Consider the following 18,529-nt stretch of genomic DNA (forward strand, 5'->3'; position numbering starts at 1 on the left):
ATGTCCATCACTTGCACTATGAAGTGATGACAGAGGCCTGTGTCTCCCCGTGGATGCAAAGTGAAGAACTGGACAACTACTGAATTGGATTATTCAAATGCCACCCCCTCTCCCCGAATAATCTCAGTATGTCCTTTAACAAATGAACATTTCACAGTTTGGTTTCTCTTAGAGGATAGCTCACAGCCAAAATATTGTCATGTAATAGCAGATATCTAGGGGATGCAATGAAAATACCTGGATTATACATTTTGTCAAGCAGGGTGTAAAGAACTAGGGACAGCTTTTCTCTTAAAAGAAGCAGTTATGTGGAAAGTGTTCTATCCACATTCTTCTCCTAAGAAACATTAAGGGATCTGTCCGTAGTGCTGAAAAGGTCCCCACTGGAGAAGGCTGGAGATTTCATGGGATGTGCATTAACCTGATGAGTTCAAGCAGTATTTTCAAGTCTCAAACTAAACATCCTTTCAAACTAAAATTGAAATCTATAAAGGACAGAAATAGTCACAACTGGCTCTTCAATGTGTAATTCACAGATATAAGAGATAAATTAAAGGAGAAAATTCCCTGTGCTCTAGAATGGTAATGAGGGGCACAAACCACAACTAACAAGAGGTGGCATACCTGAACATGGCAAAACTCCAAAGAATGCCTAGAATTCTGTATAACTAGGAGTATTCTACAGAAAACCTTCGTTTAGCCCCACTGGGGGGAAGAAGCTGCACAGAGTACAAGGCAATGTTAACTTGGCTGTCTCAAATGGCCAGAGGCCAGCATTAAGAATACAGATTAGCTCTGACCCAGTCTCAAGGGACTCAAAACAATAAAACAATAGGTAGGGAATGAAAAAAGAGGTGGAAGGGAGATGCTGCCTTCCCACTGGTCTGTGTCAATTTCTTAGCAGGAAGTAAAGTGTTGGAGCATCTATCTGCCTGGTTACTCAAGCTTACAGTTCAGCTGAGGCAGCACCAAGATTGTGCCTAAATAAGCACAAGTGCTTGTTAACCTCTCCTCAATTTCCCTTCCCCACAGCACCTGCTCCGGAGGGAAATGAGGGCAGTTGGAAATTCCAACACCAGTACCACAAGCCTTCCAGGCAGACTCTTCACCTCTCTTTGTGAGGTCGAAGTCCAGGTTAGGCTCTGATCATCAGCTAGCTCTCGGGCCTTACTGGGGTTCTTTCCCCAAGTCACTGTAGCCTGGGTTCCCTCCTCGGCATGCTGCTCGTGCTGCCATTCCCCAGTAACTAGCAGGCTTTGTGTCCGAAGGGAAAGATGCATCCACAGGAAAGGAAAGAGCGGGAGGGTGCAGACTGGGGTTCAGAAAGCAGCACGCTAGCCTGAGTTGAAAAAGCTGTGCTTTCAGCACCACCCGCTGTCCCCCCTCCTCCTGCAGCAGGCGCCAGGATCGCGGCTGCTTACCGATCTACTGGGAAGCGATTCTCCTTCCTTTCCCTCTCCACCTTTGCTTCTCTCAATCCCGAACCCTCGGGTGGTTTGGGGCAGCACAGTCTGCATACTAAACACGCGCACCTGGCCTTAGGGAGCGGAAACTCGGATCCGAAGGCATGCAGAATCCCTTTCTCAATCCTTGCAGCCATTCCCTCTTTTACCCCATTGCTCTCGCCCTTTCTCCCAACAGGTTTAACTAAGGCCATCAGCAAATGAAGCGGACTTCAACCTCGAGGTCTGGCCTCCCTGCTCCACGCTCATCCCACTCCCAAACCAAACTGTGAGCTACCCAGCAAGCTGATAGCTCCTACATCCTTCCTGGGCACAGGGACACTTGGGCACACAAACCCTTAGCGAGCTTACCCCCCTGTTGGCCGCAGAGCGGGCAGTGAGACGCGGTCTAGCTAGCCCCCCATAAAGTTGGGCTGTGCTGATCAGCGGGGCAGAGCCGGCCTCTCCATTCCCGGGCTCCCCACCAAGATGATCTTAAGCTCATCTCCTGTGCTCAGTGCGCACAGAACAGCAGAGCTGAGGGCGGTGTGTGCAGCAATCTCCCTGCTACTGAGAAAGGGGGGAAGGGGAGAAGGGGAGCTCGCGGAGGAGGGAGGGGTGGTAGTTTGTATTTATAGAGAACAGAGTTCTCAGCGCAACTTTTTGGTGCCACCAAGTGGCACAGTGAGTTCCTTTAGGAACACAGACTTCGGGTCGAATTTGGATGGGTAAACCAGCCCCACAGCCAGATGATCACACGATAAGAGGATCAGGGGTTCAGGGGCACGCCTAGGACTTGTGTTTTCCCATGTGCACCCTCATATACCAGCACGTGTGATGCAGATCCCAGAGATCTAAGAATGAGCTTACACTGAGGGGGAAGAAATACCTGTGCCCTCTTCAGACAAGTGGCAGAGGTGTCAAGGACAATGGGCAGACGCCAGTTGCCTCCTAGGAACCTAAGCTCCCTTGTCTCAGGAAGAATATCCATTCCCCTCTCCCTCCTAACCATTCTGCCTGGATTACAGTATTCTCAGATCTGACTTTAAAATCTTCCTGCCATCTGGAGTGCCCAACCTTTAAAATGAGATGCCATTCATTTTCCTTGTGTTAGAATCAATTCCAGATTATTTCCCAAACGCTCAGATTCAAAGAACTTCACAGCTTTGCACCAAACCTCCTTCTTTAATTGCTACCTTAAAAAAGCAAGTGACTTTAGGCTCTATGGATCTGAGTCTCTCCAAACATCACTCAGAACTCTAGGTTCCCTTGGTTATAGGCTAGGTGTCCGATTGTCCTTCTCACCCATCTCGACAGACCTCTCAGCATGCATTACACCAACCGCACAGCCAGAACCCTGCAAATGTCTTCGATACTTTAGAGAGAATGTCCTGAAGCTTCCTTTATTGGATTTTCTGGGTTCTCTTCCTTGCTTGTATGCAGCCCCGAAAACCCATACAATCACAGACAGACACTACTGCATGGAACTCTAGTGCCCTCAAACACAGAAGAATCTCTCTACATTTTGCAGAAATGACACAAATGGAGAAACTGAGCACACAAAGGTTAAGGGACTTTTTCAAGGTCACACATTTTCCTAGAGACCAGCCCAGAGACTACCCAGTTTGGAACTAAATGAATACAGTGATGCCAAACCTGACTCCGAGGCTCCCGCTCCTTCCACCGCCCCATTCACTCATTACTCAACTCCATTTTCTCCCCCCAACAGTCCCCCCCCCCCCACCGCCCCATCCCTCTCTCTGACCCCATCCTTTGCCAAAGTTCCCAAAAGAAACCTAGTGTAAGGATGTTTCCTTATCCCCAGTGGGAGTACAGGAACTTGAGCATATAGGTCCAGAGTTACAGGTGCACCCCCTTAAAATGGCCCCCTGTTCTAGAAAACCTCTCCCTCCTGTAGTGTATTCATGGAAGTGTCATTTTAGAAATGAACACTGGCATTCACACCCCACCAGGTCCGTCTTGTGCTGCCTCTTTTCAAGGTAAAGCACCAGCAAATGCTGTTAGCCCCCAAATACTTAATGGTCTCAAAGATAGATAAGCTCCCCCCTCCCGTGTTATGCACCCTTTTGTGCACATGTATCGGTATGCGAGAGAGAAAGAGAGAGAGAGAGAGATCCAAACGCCTCCTTTGGCTCAGATCTCTATTTTCTCCTCTGATTTTTTTTAGTTCGTTTCCTATGGAAACGAGCCCACTTAAGTCCCTCACTTATGCAAATAAAAGCAAAATGATCTTCATAAACCTCTCATTGGAGCGAAGCCGCGGTAGCCTGGGCTCCTGACTAGAGATTCGTGTCTGATTCACACAGAACACGTCCTTGCAGGGTGACTTTTCTAAACTTGCAGGACCTCGTAGTGTCCCTGGCTCCACCAATTCTCCACCTGCCCACCACCTGCCCTCCCGGGTGTCTTTCGCCCAAGCTCCCGCCCCTCGCCTGAATGCTCCCCGTCCCCGTGCTGGGGGAGGGGCTCCGGCGCTATCCTCCCTCAGTGGTGACTCGCGGCTGAAAGAAAGAAAACGGCGCTCTGCTTACCAGGTGCGCGCCCTGAGCCCGGCGTCCCCAGCCAGCCGCTCCTCGCGGGCTTCCTGCGCTCGCGTGCCGGCCTCGGCCGCAGCTGGAGCGCCAGTGGCGGCGGCGGTGGTAGCGGCGGCTGCAGGCGGAGCGGCCCCGGGGCCCGCGGCGGTGGCGCTCGCTCTCTCGCGCCAGCGCCGGGAGCACGTGCCGCGCTCGGGCGGACGCAGCTGGAAGCGCAGCGCAGGGCCGCTTCCCACTCCTGCAGCGCGCGGCGTGGGGGCGGGGGAGGGGGGCGCCGGAACGGCCGGGGCACAGACCCGGCGGGTGACCTGGAGCGTGGAGCCTCGTAGTCTCGGGGTTCAGGCGAGAGGAGCCTCGGGCTCCCTCTGCAGCTCTTCAGCTTCGCTCTGGGAGCCGCGGAAGGAGAAGAGCTGTGCGTGGAGGCGTGGGTGGGGTGTCACTCAGCGAGAAGCCGGGGCAGCAGGTAGATAATAAGCTTCTTTCTGACGGTGGCACTGAAACCCCTGACAGTGTTTGGGAGAAGGGGCGTCACTGCTGGCGGGCACAGAGAGCCAGGAAGTCAGGGAACCCCAAGATGATTCGGAGGTGTGAGTGCTTAGAAAGAACGGTCTCTTTAATGGCATTACTTATTAATAATACCATTTTGCATTTGTCTGCGCGTCTTACAAACGATTCTTTCCATATCCATTAAAATTTCTTTCTCCGTGGTGGTTAAATATGTTTTACTTACTCAAATGACTTTCCTTTCCTTCCCCCACCACCCCCGTAACTACCAAAATGGTTTAAAAAAAAAAAAAATACTGAAGTTATCTTTAAATTCCAAAACAGACTTCATTTCTGCCTCTGAAAAGGAGATTGGTATAAATTAATTGCATGGCTTAATTTAAAGAAAAGAGAGACATTGCAGCAATATTATTAGTAGTCCCATGATACTTCCCCAGCTGGATTTTAGCAGCCAGGTGCTTGCAGCAGTTGGATGGAGGATTAAAAGCTGAGGACACTCAAGTTAAGGGAGCTGGTCCTGATGAATATATTAGGGATGGAGATTTCCCACCAGACCCTTGAAAACAAAACAAGTTGTTTTTTGATAGCTTCAGGGTTCAACAAGAAAAAGATGTTATCTACCACACCTTGTTGATCTTTCAACAATGACATCTTTCTTTTCCCCATTTTCATGTGTGCTCTGATGGTGACATTGTTGATTTCTCAGATTCTTTTATCGCAACCCAGGAAGCAAGCTTCAGTACTTTGTAGACAGGCCAGCAAAGCTGTGGTTGATCTTCCTGAGTAAGAAAGAGGAGGAAGATGGTAGAGATGAGAAAATACAAAAATTGTGAGGGTTCTGAGGAAAATAAAGGGGATCTAATGGCTAGCTGATTCTGGAGATGTGATTAGGTTTGATGTACAATATGGTTTTATAGCCCAATTGTCTGGGCCATTGATGGTAAGGACAAGGTCATAAATCTGATTCTGGCATGGGCCACTAAGCTTGGAGGGAGCAAAGGACACACTAAGTTCCTCATCCTTCGTCATCAGTTGGAACTGGCTCAAAGCACATCAATGAGTGGGCTAAACCTAAGTAAGAAAGGGTTCTCATGGTGGCTACTCTTCAATTTCCTATACGTGTTTCCTGCCCTGCTGTCTCCCAGGACTGTGGAGAGGATGGGATGAGATAGGACATGTCAAAGCATGCCAAAAATGATAAAGCACTCTATGAATGTAATACATAGTTTACCAACACATATCCACTTCCTCTGCAACAAAAGGTAAAATGCAAAGGACATTCACTCATGTTAAACAATAGTGATATTTTCAGCTGAGAAGTAAAAAAAATTATATATTGTTTAAAAAAAAATTTTAACGTTTATTCATTTTTGAGAGACAGCAAGCAGGGGAGGAGCAGAGAAAGAGAGGGAGACACAGAGCCTGAAGCAGTCTCTAGGCTCTAAGCTGTCAGCACAGAGCCCAATGCGGCTTGAACTCACAGATCAGACTGCAAGATGATGACCTGAGCCAAAGTCAGATGTCCAAATGACTGAGCTACCCAGGCACCCCCAAAATTATATAATCTTAAATTGCTCAGTGACATTTCACAGTATAGCTTTACCTCATATTGGTAAAGTGTGAATTAGGTAAAATTAAAATTTAAAGGAGAAAAGAAACAATGTTTTAAGTCCCCCAAACAAGTTTGGATTGTAAAATGTTCCAAGGTATGACTTTTGCCTTAGCATGAGATATTAATAATCAAAATATTGTAATTCTTTATAGAATAGTATACAGGAATGAAAAAATTTATACTTGTAATTAAGTATAAAACTTGTAATTTTCATTGATTCCTTTCTTTCTCTCACACTTAACAATTTGTCAGCAAATAGCTGCACCTTCAAAATATATGCAGGGGTTCCTGGGTGGCTCAGTCATTAAGCATCTGACTTGGCTCAGGTCATGATCTCACAGTTCACAATTTCGAACCCCACGTTGGGCTCTGTGCTGATACCTCAGAGCTTGGAGCCTGCTTCAGATTCTGTGTCTCCCTCTCTTTGCCCCTATCCTACTTGTGCTCTGTGTTTCTCTCTCTCAAAAATAAATAAATATTAAAAAAAATTTAAAAATAAAAATATATCCAGAATGCTACCACTATCTAACAATTTTCACAGATACTGTGTTGAATCAAGCCATTGTCATCTTTTACCTGCTTATAGCAATAGCTTCCAAATGGTCTTTCAGCTTCTTCATTTTTTTTTCTATAAGCTACATTCAACACAACATCCAGAGTGTTTTTTTTTTATTTTTGTTTTTTAAAGAAGTTAGCTTAAATCAAAACCCTCCAGTAACTTTCCGTTTCACTCAGAGTCAACACCCAGTTCTTTACCATGACTCTACATAATCTGTCCCCACTCCATTACCTTTCTGACCTCATTTGCTAGTACTCTTCCCTTTTCTTTGCTCATTCTACTCCAGCCACCAGGACTCCCTTGCTATTTCTTAAACATGCCTGGCATGCTCCGATCTAATGGTCTTTGCATTAGCTGTTTATTCTGCTTGGAATACTCTGTTCCCAAGTAGTCATTGGGCTAAATTCTCTCCTTCAAATCTGCTAAAATCTCATCCCCAATGATCCCTTCCCAGGCTAACCTATTTAATACTACCAACTATTCTTCCTCATGATCTCAGTGCTCCTGATCCCCTTTACCCAATTCTATTTTCCCCCATAGCTCTTAATACAGTCCAGTATGCTATATCATTTATGCATTTGTTGCCATTGCTGTTTATTGTCTGTTTATTCCCTCACTCCCATTAAATGTAAACTCCTCAAGTAATGTAATCTTTGTTTTATTGATTTATTCCAAAGATTTGGAAGAAAATTCTAGCACATAGAAGCCACTCAATAAATGTTTGAATGTTTAAATGAATATGCAAATAGAGGTATACATTATACACACCATCCTTCATTTTTCTAGTTGGCATCAGTGATAGTAAGCCATGTGAATGTTTGCAGGAGGTCTGTAAGACTACTGAGTGACAGCACTTGTATCCAACCTGGGCACACTTACCCACCCTTACCCTCTTCTGTTTTTACATTTGTGCTTCTTAGACTTAGCCAGCTTATGTTCTAAACTCTGAAAGGATTATTGTACTCCTAAATGTTTCACAACTATCTGGTTTTCTGAACCCATCAAATAACAGATCATAAGTAACTTTCTAAAATAATTTCTCCAAATGAATTATTTTCATTCCATTATTGGTAAGTCATCAAGCATCTTTTTTTTTTTTTTTTTTTTTTTGCCTGTTACTATAAAAAGGACTACAAGAGAATGATGAACAACATATTGGCTTGACTTTAGGAAACCTAAAGCTATTAAGTATGTGTGTATAGTCATATATATGCTTACTGATTTATTGATTTCTTCATGCCATTTGTTGTATATTTATTTTTTTTTAAATTTTTTTTCAACGTTTATTTATTTTTGGGACAGAGAGAGACAGAGCATGAACAGGGGAGGGGCAGAGAGAGAGGGAGACACAGAATCGGAAACAGGCTCCAGGCTCTGAGCCATCAGCCCAGAGCCCGACGCGGGGCTCGAACTCACGGGCCGCGAGATCGTGACCTGGCTGAAGTCGGACGCTTAACCGACTGCGCCACCCAGGCGCCCCATGTTGTATATTTATTAAACTACCATGAACTAGGCATGGCTAGGTGTTGAGGATGCAAAGGTGAATGAAGTAGAATTAGCTTTGTCCTTAAAAAACTTAAGGTCCAGTAAAGGTTGGGTCACACAAAAAAACTAATATGTCTTGCAACTTGTGGAAGCGGCAATGAAGAACTGGACAAGTAGGTTATAAAGAATAGTATGGCATGAAAAGGGCCTGGGTATCTTTCTATAGAACATTTAAAAAACGTGAAGCATGAAAATATATCTCTGAAATAGTGATGTTGGGTAAAGATCCAAGAGTCAACCATGAAAAGAATGTTGCCTGTGTGTTTGTGTTTGTGTGGGTTAGACATGGTTGACCAGAGGGAGGGAAGACAGGAAGGGGTTTACAGGTTTACGGAACAACCACTGGAACTTGTGGGGCAGGAGAACATTTACCATGTTTTAGAAAGTAGAGGACATTGGTGTCAATGAACTAGACCTTGGAAAACCTTCACTATATCTCAGTTTGCTTAACTGCAAAATGGAGGTCGCTACTTTATCAGATTTTATTTAATAAATTTCAGCTGTCTATTTTCTGAATGTGAACAAAACAATTCTATATAAAAGTCATTAGAAATAGAAAATGAAAGCCACGCAGAAAGAGGAGGTGACAAACACTCCAGTAATTTTGACTAGTGCGGGATCTGTGGTCTACCAGAAAATATTTAGTTATGAGTTCACTAGCAAACAAAAAGAAGGGCAAATGTCTTACCTAATATTGTTATCTAATATAAGAAAATGAGTTTGTTCTTTGAAAAAGAATTTTGTTAGTAAATGCTAATATTACATAGCCCCTTGTATAAATTGCCCTTAAAGACTCAATGCCTTCAAGAAGGATTTTACAACAAAAATAAAAACCTTTTTCATATTACATGGTCTTATATAAAACTTCGATCTAGGTCCCAGACAAAATATGGAAATTTAATTCAAAGAAGTTGTAAATTATGGGTCTAGAGTCACTCATATCTCTATCTCCAAGCAGGCCAGATTTAGAATATGGCCCCAGGAATTTTTTTCATTTGTCTGATATTGAGTGAAAAAAATAAAAAAAGATCTTTATTTCTCAGAACTTGAGAAATGACAAGCATTTCAGTCAGTGTTTTCCTAGATGAAGTCCTGTCCAACCAGTGCTCTTGGCATTCATGTGGCAAACACAGAGAAACTCATCTCCACTCTGTGATTATTGGCCACACTTCACTCTGTCATTGTGATAGACAAAACACCTTCCTAAAGCCCAGAGTGAATAATCAGATCCAAAGAGACTTTGAGCCCCAACTCAAAGGGTGTATCATAGTGCCTCCTGGATTTCAAGCCTAAGAGATTCACACTTTAAATTGGCTCTGGCTTTTCCTACTATGGGACTGGCCAAGCTACTGAACCTCAAAACCTCATTTCCTTATGTGGAAATGAGAAAATGGAAACTATAATTTAAAAAAAATACCTTGTTTTCTCGGTCATATATAAAGTCACTGTGCAAAACAAAAAGTATTATAGAGATCTCAAGCAAATCATGATTCTTTTTTCTTCACATTACTTTACAATCTGGCTTTATTGGTCCAGTGCAAACTACATGGAGGCAAGATTTTTGATAATGGTGTTGGATTATTAGGGTCTTAAATAACAAAATAAAATTCCTCTCTGGGTTACCTTTTTATATTGACTAGAAATTTATTATTTCCCTTGTCTGAAATACAGAAAATAGTGTTTTTCTAGTGGGGTTGGTGCTAGGGTAATATTGGGGTAAGCAATTGTACAGTCCCTGAAACACGGTAAGTACATGGTATCTGGTGATGATAATGATGTATATGAGGATTAATTTATTATAATTTCAAGTTATTTGCATCCTGTACATTAGAATGGGCAAAGCACTAAACATATAGCTTGGAACTTGAGGTTCACTCTTAGACGTGTGGAAATTGGAAAACCACTTTCTAGTCTGGTAGAATTTCTTTGTAAATGTATTTAAGTTGCAGGGCAAGGTCTTGTGGAAACTCCTAGTTAATGTTTTTGGCAAAAGAAATGATTTATTTCAACTACAATAAAAAATATATTAAATATAATGGCAACAGCATTCTGTTTTGCATTTAAATGACCAAGTACAAAGTTACACAGATTTTATCCTTCAAAACAGGATTTGGAATCTTCACTTAATAGAATCCCTTGAAACTGCACCATATACATGAGACAGTTATGTTCTCAGTGGTGTGCTATACAACTGTTGCAACTGTTCATAATACACTGAAATATAAGGCGTCCTAACCTTTTAAAATCTAACATTGTATCTAACATTCACCATAGTGATTTAGGAGCTTTCTGTTGTTTTTCAAGGTTTCATTTTCTTATAAGTAGTTTGTTGAGCAGAAGTCAATAATTTAAAGTCATGTAATAATCAGAGCAATGCCAGAAACTTGAAACTTGATGAACTGATACCTCCTTTTATTTTGCTAAATATTTGGTTTCTACATCTCTTCAAGATTTAGCAGGGATGTTGAGCTATGCTAGGCACATGGATCTACCAAGAACATTGGCAGATGGCCCAAGAGCCCATGAGCTACAGTTGAAGTAATAAACAGAATTCAATTCTGTTCTTAACTTTCTTATCTGTAAGATGGGGGAAATACTAGTTCCATAAGTTAGTTGTAAAGACTAAATAAGTTATACTTGTAAAGCACAGATCTTGGCACATGGTAAGCATTCAGTACATTGTTAGTTATAAGTATTGTGGATGAGAAGCTGCATATGTACCATCTGAGTAAGAGCACAACTTCTGAAGTCAGTCTGCATGAATTTGACTCTTGGTTGTATTGCTTACTGGTTGTGTAAAGTAATTATTTAAACTTTCTGTGCATTAGTTTCCTCATAGTCAGAGAGGAATGGTAACCACTTCTTAAGATCACTGTTAATATCAAAGGAATTCACTACTGTTAAGTTTTTAGAACAGTGCCTTGCACATAGTGACCATGCAATTTTAGCTATTATTGGCATAATTTAGTGAGCATTTTAATCCATAGTTACTCATTTAGGTTTCCACCTCCTCTGATATAATGCAAATTGGGGGGGGGGGGAGTAGGCATCATATTTTACGAATTCCCCATACTCAGTATTGTGCTTAGCATGCAGTGGTTAGCAAACATATTTAATGAATGAATTAATGAATATATCCTATCAAGCCATCCAGACTCTCATAAGCTAGATTCTAAAGCAGCCTAAAATAAGTTCAGATCCACAAACTTTCTAGTTTAGGAGTTCTGAATGTGGACTACACATTAGAATTATTTAGGAAAGTTTTAAAACCACTGATTTTATTAGTATCATGTGGGGATCCAGGGAATTTGTTTTTTTAAAGACCTTCACAGATGATTATAATGTGCAGCCAATATTCAGAACAACTGCCTGATCTATTTAAACCATTTGTGTTCATTTTAAATTAATATGGCATAAATTATATCATAAGTAAGAGTAATAAGAGTGTAGATACCATATTTTAAGCAAAGTATAATTTGATCACAGAAAAATAAGTTCTGTGAAATTAATGGCCTGTTAGCTCCCACTGAGTATGGAAATCTTTTAAAATAGGCTCCCCCACAGGGTTGCCTGGGTGGCTCAGTTGGTTGAGTGTCCGACTTCAGCTCAGGTCATGATCTCACAGTTTGTGGGTTCAAGCCCCCGCATCAGGCTCTGTGCTGACTGCTTGCTCAGAGCCTGGAGCCTGCTTTAGATTCTGTCTCCTTCTCTCTCTGCCCCTCCCCCACTCACACTTTGTCTCACTCTGTTTCTCAAAAATAAATAAAATGTAAAAAAAAAAAATTTAAATAGGCTCCCACATTTCACATTTCTAAATACTTTAAAGGTATACTTTATATCAGAAACACACATATCATCTCCAAATATTCTTCATACCAATTGTAGGAAGTAGATGGTAAAGCCAGAGAGGTGCAGTAACTTCCCCTAATCACACAAGTTTAAAATAGCAACTTGAAAAAGTAAAATAACATGCTGAAATCCAACACTTGTGCTATTTCCAGTATCTTATGCTGCCTTTTATCCATGCAAACACTCCTACTCTTTGACATATAAATAGTGTAAATTTTGAATATTGACATACTTGATTCATGTATTCTAGAACAAAATGTTTTTATTATAAAATCTCAAATAGGTATCACTCAATTTCTAAGAAAATAGAAGAAAGCAAAATAAAAGCATATTAGTCATTCATTTTATGAAAATATCTTCGGGAATAACTGTGTTCAAAATATTACAAGATCACTGATTCAATGTTCTGTGTAAAAAAAAAAAGAAAGAAAAATAATTTTATTGTCCAGTAACTTTTGTTTGTTTGCATTTTTATTTTCAACTTTTTAAAATGATATATATGTGTTTATGTGTGTGTGTGTGTATGGATGTGTTTTAATGTATCTATATACTTTTGAGCAAATATTAATTGAGTGGCTATTACATGTCAACATTTGCACTGAGTACAAAGGTTACAAAGTACAACAACCTCCAGGCCTGAAAGTCTAGTTGCATTTATATTATACATGAATATAAATTGTATTCTGATTGTCTTAATTGAAATTTCTCTAAACAGTTTCCTGTATTTGTAATTATACTGACTGATGATTATTTTTCACTACCTTCTATTCATATTTATATATAATTACATAAGGAAAGCCTCGAGAAAGGGTCAAAACTTTAGAAAAACTACGAGTTCACTCTTAACTAGCTAGAATATTCACTTAGAATATTTAAGTGATCAATTTTTCAATAATTGGTCTCATTTTAGATTTTAATGTTGCATCATTTTTCCTACTTCTAAGTACTATTATAAGCCAAGGGGTTTTGTCCTACCTTTTTTTTTTTTTTTTTTTTTTTTTTTCAAATTTCTCACCATACATCTTCACTCAAAAAGTAAAAAGATGAAGAAGAGGAAAAAGGAAAATGATGAGAAGGAAAAAGAAAAATGAATGAATGAAGAAAGGAAGACAGAAAGAAAAAGAGCTAGGGAGAGATGAAAAAGGGAGGGAGGGAAGGAAGGGAAGAAGAGAAAGAAAAGAAGACTGTACAAAGTAGAATTTTACAAAAATTGTCAAATTCCAAGACTGCATAATTTAAAACAAATCCTGTAACTTATAAAGAAGTTATCCTGAAATGAAGGTTAAACTCTGTGTCAGCATTCCAAATGTAAGACTCAGAGTCTCAACCCAAGACCTCTCTTCTTGATCTCTTGATGTTCTATGGTCTCATGTCTGGTTTCCATGGTGATCACTTCCATAAGTCTTTTGAATAATAAGAAAAATTTATCTTCTCTCATCATTTATTTTCAGAATCTTTGAATTAAAATCTTTCCTCTAGGGGCGCCTGGGTGGCGCAGTCGGTTAAGCGTCCGACTTCAGCCAGGTCACGATCTCGCGGTCCGTGAGTTCGAGCCCCGCATCGGGCTCTGGGAGGATGGCTCAGAGCCTGGAGCCTGTTTCCGATTCTGTATCTCCCTCTCTCTCTGCCCCTCCCCCGTTCATGCTCTGTCTCTCTCTGTCCCAAAAATAAATAAACATTGAAAAAAAAAAAAAAAATCTTTCCTCTATTCCTGGCATCCCAAGGAAGACTCTCTTTAACTTAAATGCCTTTAACTTAGATAACAAATTAGCATCTCAAGAAAGAAGTGCAAGAAAGAGAAATAAATATGTATTGGGCACTACAAATTGAAGTTTTAGATAGATGATAGGCAATAGATGAGCAGAATAGCCTTATATTTATTTATCTGATGAAATGCATATAAACATAGATTTCCTTCTTCCATGGAAACAAAGGATCTGTAACACCAATAAAGAGCTAGTGAGGGAATAGAACTATTGGGGGCATAAGCTGTGCTTCAGAATTAAGTTAGTAACCCAAAACTGATTTTCAAATTCAAAACATTCTAAATATGACTTATCTTGCACCAAATAATATGCAAGATACAAGTAAGAAAGTTCCCTAGAAAACTTGGCATTTTCTACTATAAACATATTCTATCTAAATGTAAGTTCTGAATTTTGTGAGATCCATAATTGTTACTTCAAAATTTTAATCCAATTCTTTTTTATTTGATTGTATGGATTTTATTATGAATCATCAATTTCCAATTAGAAACAGGTATATAATACATTGAATAAATATATGAGTATATCTGTGGTTTTTATAGTTATACATACATGGTTTTTATTTTTATATATAAATGTAGGCATAAAGGTAGAATATCCAGACTATAGTCTGGTATATTTGGTAATAGGATTGACATAATGGTGATTTTTAAAATTCTCATTGCTAGTGATTAAATTGTGTCCTTTATCATTTATTTTTTAAAGATTATTTATTTATTTATTTTGAGATAGAGAAAATGCATGAAAGTGGGAGCAGGGCAGAGAGAGAGAAGGAGAGAGAGAATGCCAATCAGGCTCCACACTGTCAGCACAGAGAACAACATGGGGATCAACCTCATGACCTACGGCTGTGAGATCATGACCTGAGCCAAAACCAAGAGTCAGACGCTTAACTGACTGAACCACTCAGGCACCCTTAAATTGTGTCCTTTAGGTAAATAATATTTAAGGACAGAAAATACAGGAATCCAAGATAAATTTAAATTTCAGATTAATGAATTATTTTTCTAACATAAGTGTGTGCTAAATATTTTATAGGATATACTTACACTAAAAAAACTTTTTTGTTTCCCTAAAATTAAAATGTACCTGGGTGTCCTGTATTTTTATTTGTTAATATGGCATCCCAATTTTTAAGCCATATACTCAAACTGCCCTACGTTCTGGGACTCTCACCATCAAGTAGGGTACATGGGGGAGAAAACAACGGTCTGAGAGAGCACTGTACAGGCTGCTACATAAAGGCAGTTGACAAGCACTTTGAAAGCACCCAGGAGACAGAAATTTAAGAAACTTAAGATCTTGTGATCAAATGTTAGAAAGTTATAGTTATACGCTGTTACATATGCTAAAAGTCTACCTGTAACTGGGAAGCAAGAGCAGCAGCACAATGGAAATAGCCCTTTTTCCTCTTTAAGATGCCTTGTGGGCCTACAGGTCACGATATCAAAGAGCATCCATCCTGCAGTAATTACTCACAGTAGATATCAAAGAGGCTTCATCAAAAAGTAACACCCAGACTAATACAACGTAGCCATTGATGATATTTCTTAAATGCATGAAAGCATCAGTTATGAAGCCGCTGGCAGTGTCTATGAAAATTTGAAAATAATTTTGATGAAAGTTACTCTAATAATATCTGAGTGCCTGAGAACAGGAACTGAGCCTTACTCATGTCAGTATTTCTAACACAGCATAGTGCCTGGCAATCAAAAAATATTTTTAGAATAAATGAATTAATACCTCCTCACTCCCCTAGTGATTCTGCTTATCCTCTCTGCTTTATCTAATACTTGGCCTACTTCCTTCCTTATATTGCTGGTATTCTTTCAGCTGAGAGGCTAACTCACAAAGACTATAGGAAATGATCATGTAATAAAGCTTGCCTCATAGAGTAAATATAAGAAGAATTTCTGTCTATGATGACCAAAGAAGGGTAACAAAGTCATGTTGGGTTTGGGTGGGCATTACCATCTGGAGGAAGCAGTCTGATATGTATATAAGGGCACTAAAGTGTCTGATGATCCTTGATGTATGATAGATGGAGACATTCTAGTCCCAGGTGATCTACTGGGGCTCTGCAGAGAAGCAAACATCCTGTATTCCTCTAATGAAAATGGTCCAACCAGGGTTATGCAACTTTCACTATGAGATAGGTTCCTGGGGTTCACGGTAAGATTCAACCCTAGTGAGAAATGTCAGTGTGGATACTATATGGATAATATGACATAAAGGTAGAGGGAAAGAATGTCATTCAGGGAATGAGATCCATTGGATACTGTGACAGGTCATTCCAGGATGAATTAAGACCTAAAGAGGGTCCCCAGAGAATAAAATGATTAATGTGTACACCCATAAAAAACTCAAAATCAATAATGATCTGTAAAAACAAAGAAGTCCTACAGAGCTCTTATATATCCTGATGGCAGCTGCCTCAATATTTATTTTCCAATATAAATATTTTCCAATATAAAATATAAAACCGTTTTAAGGAAGGGTGGTTGTTTTCCATGCCCCTGCAATGTTCATGATTAGTTTTCCATCTAAGTAGCCTTAAGCCTGGGTCTAAGGTGGCAAATTATTTTTATCTAGTCAGTCCCTTCCTACTGGTCAAGTGAGGCTCGTAAGATAATACCTCCATTGGTTAGCTGTGATTCTGAGACAGGGAACTCCAATCATTGGGTCACCAGAGCAGCCACACTGGACATACTGTTTGCTGACTCTGGATGCTTTCAGCTACTATGCCTTTATTGCATTTTAAAACTGTATGCATTATTCATTTGGAATACTTTAAAATTCATATGATATACTATTTAAAAGTTAATGGAGTAATGTAACTGAGTATCCCTCCTATTATTCATGTGCTTTCCAATATAATCTGAAATGCATATATATTATTTTTATCTTTACACAAATGGAGTATAGCATATTAAGTGCACTGTTTGGCACCATTTTTTTCCTTATCAGTGCAAGTAGTGCTCTTTGATTTATTTTTCATTGCTGCATAGGATTTCTTTGTATCAGACATACTATAATTTTTAACCAGTGTCTATAAATAGTTTCCAGAATTTTGGTATTGCCAATAAGATCATAAAAAATTCTCTTACTGAACATAACATTTCACACAACTGTGAATATGCATATCCAAAGAATATCTTCAGTTATAATATTGACAGTTATTCCTAAAACTCCCTCCATGTATGTTGTTTTAGTTAATACTTCAGCAGTATATATGTATTTTTAAATGCTCTTAATTTTATCCCCTTCTTTTCCTAATTAGTGCATCCTCATCCCCCAAGATAAACTTGTTTCCCTACACATTCACTAACATCGTATATTCATCACATGCATAATGTATTTTTTAAATTTTTTTTAACGTTTATTTATTTTTGAGACAGAGAAAGACAGAGCATGAATGGGGGAGTGTCAGAGAGAGAGGGAGACACAGAATCTGAAACAGGCTCCAGGCTCTGAGCAGTCAGCACAGAGCCCGACGCAGGGCTTGAACTCACGGACCACGAGATCGTGACCTGAGCCGAAGTCAGACACTTAACCAACTGAGCCACCCAGGTGCCCCCATAGTGTATTTTTTAAATGTTTGTTTATCTTTGAGAGATACAGGTGGCACTGTCAGCCCAGAGCCCAACACAGTGCTGGAACTCATGAAATGCAAGATCATGACCTGAGCCTAAATCAAGAGTCAGACACTTAACTGACTCAGCCACCCAGGTGCCTCACATGTATGATATTGACAAATATGGTAAAAGAAAAGTGACTTTTCAGTATGATTTTAATGTGCATTTTTCTTATGATGAATAAGTTAAAATATCATTTTATATATTTAACAGTCAGTTGTAGTTCTTTTTCTATCAGCCATCCCAAGCCTTTTCCTCTTTTTCTCTTGAGTTTATTATGCTTTCTTTACTGATGCATAAAACTTTCTGTGACAGGAAAAGTAGATCTTTGTGATATGAGTTGCAATTATTTTTCCAGTTTTTCATTTATCTGTTGACTTTTGGGCTTTTTTGTGTGTGTTGATTAAATAATATTTAAAAAAAAAGTAAGGAACCAAAATTATCAAACTTTTCTCCTTTAGTTTTTTTCAGTTCTTTTATGGCTTCTAATCTGTTTCTATGTTTATTTTCAGTTTTTAAAATACCAGATTTTATTCTGTTCTAAATTTTTATTTTGTGCTAAATTGTGAGGTATACATATAATTTTGTTTATTCCAGAAAGTTATCCAGTTGTAGTAACCATAAAATTAAATACCCATCTTTTCACCATAGACTTGAAAGGCCACATTTTTCAAATACTAAATAGTCAAGTATATTTGGATTTATTTTTATATCAATAGTTTCAACTAATGTCAACTTTGTCCCCAGAGGAACATTTGGCAACGTCTGGAGATGTTTTGATTGTCATAACTTGGAAGTGGTACTGGTACATGTTGGTTAGAGGCCACATTTGTGGTAAACGTACTACATTGCACCTGATAACAACCATGCATCCTAAGAGGTCATGAGTGCAGAGGTTGAGAAACCCTGTTCTTGATTTATATTCTAGTCCATTGATCAGTCTTTCCATTAACCTCTATCACACAGTATTAACTATAATGGTTTTTCGATATAATATCCGATAAAGTTAATTCCTTTTTGGTGTATATCTTTTCTTGGAATTTTACTGGTTATTCCCAATGA

General features: G+C 39.6%; 1 protein-coding gene and 1 long non-coding RNA gene across 5 annotated transcripts in view; both read right to left on the reverse strand.

Moving 5' to 3' along the window:
• Window positions 1–4,120, reverse strand: part of GRM5 (glutamate metabotropic receptor 5) — a 534,058-nt gene extending 529,938 nt beyond the window's left edge. For 2 of the 4 annotated variants that reach the window (XM_086678543.1, XM_086678539.1), the window contains exon 1: window positions 1,815–2,031. The gene's annotated coding sequence lies outside the window, so the exon portion shown is untranslated. Of the gene's footprint in view, window positions 1–1,421; window positions 1,551–1,814; window positions 2,032–3,994 lie in introns of those variants that run through there. The other 2 variants (XM_086678540.1, XM_086678541.1) reach the window with 2 other exon arrangements.
• A 9,561-nt stretch (window positions 4,121–13,681) lies between these two features.
• Window positions 13,682–18,529, reverse strand: part of LOC147576806 (uncharacterized) — an 859,087-nt gene continuing 854,239 nt past the window's right edge. The window contains exon 3 of the long non-coding RNA XR_015241156.1: window positions 13,682–13,769. This is a non-coding gene — a long non-coding RNA (uncharacterized LOC147576806). The remainder of the gene's footprint in view (window positions 13,770–18,529) is intronic.

Source organism: Puma concolor, chromosome D1 (assembly GCF_028749965.1).
Source record: "Puma concolor isolate L17-30 chromosome D1, mPumCon1.1.hap2, whole genome shotgun sequence".
In the NCBI taxonomy this organism is placed as follows: Eukaryota; Metazoa; Chordata; class Mammalia; order Carnivora; family Felidae; genus Puma; species Puma concolor.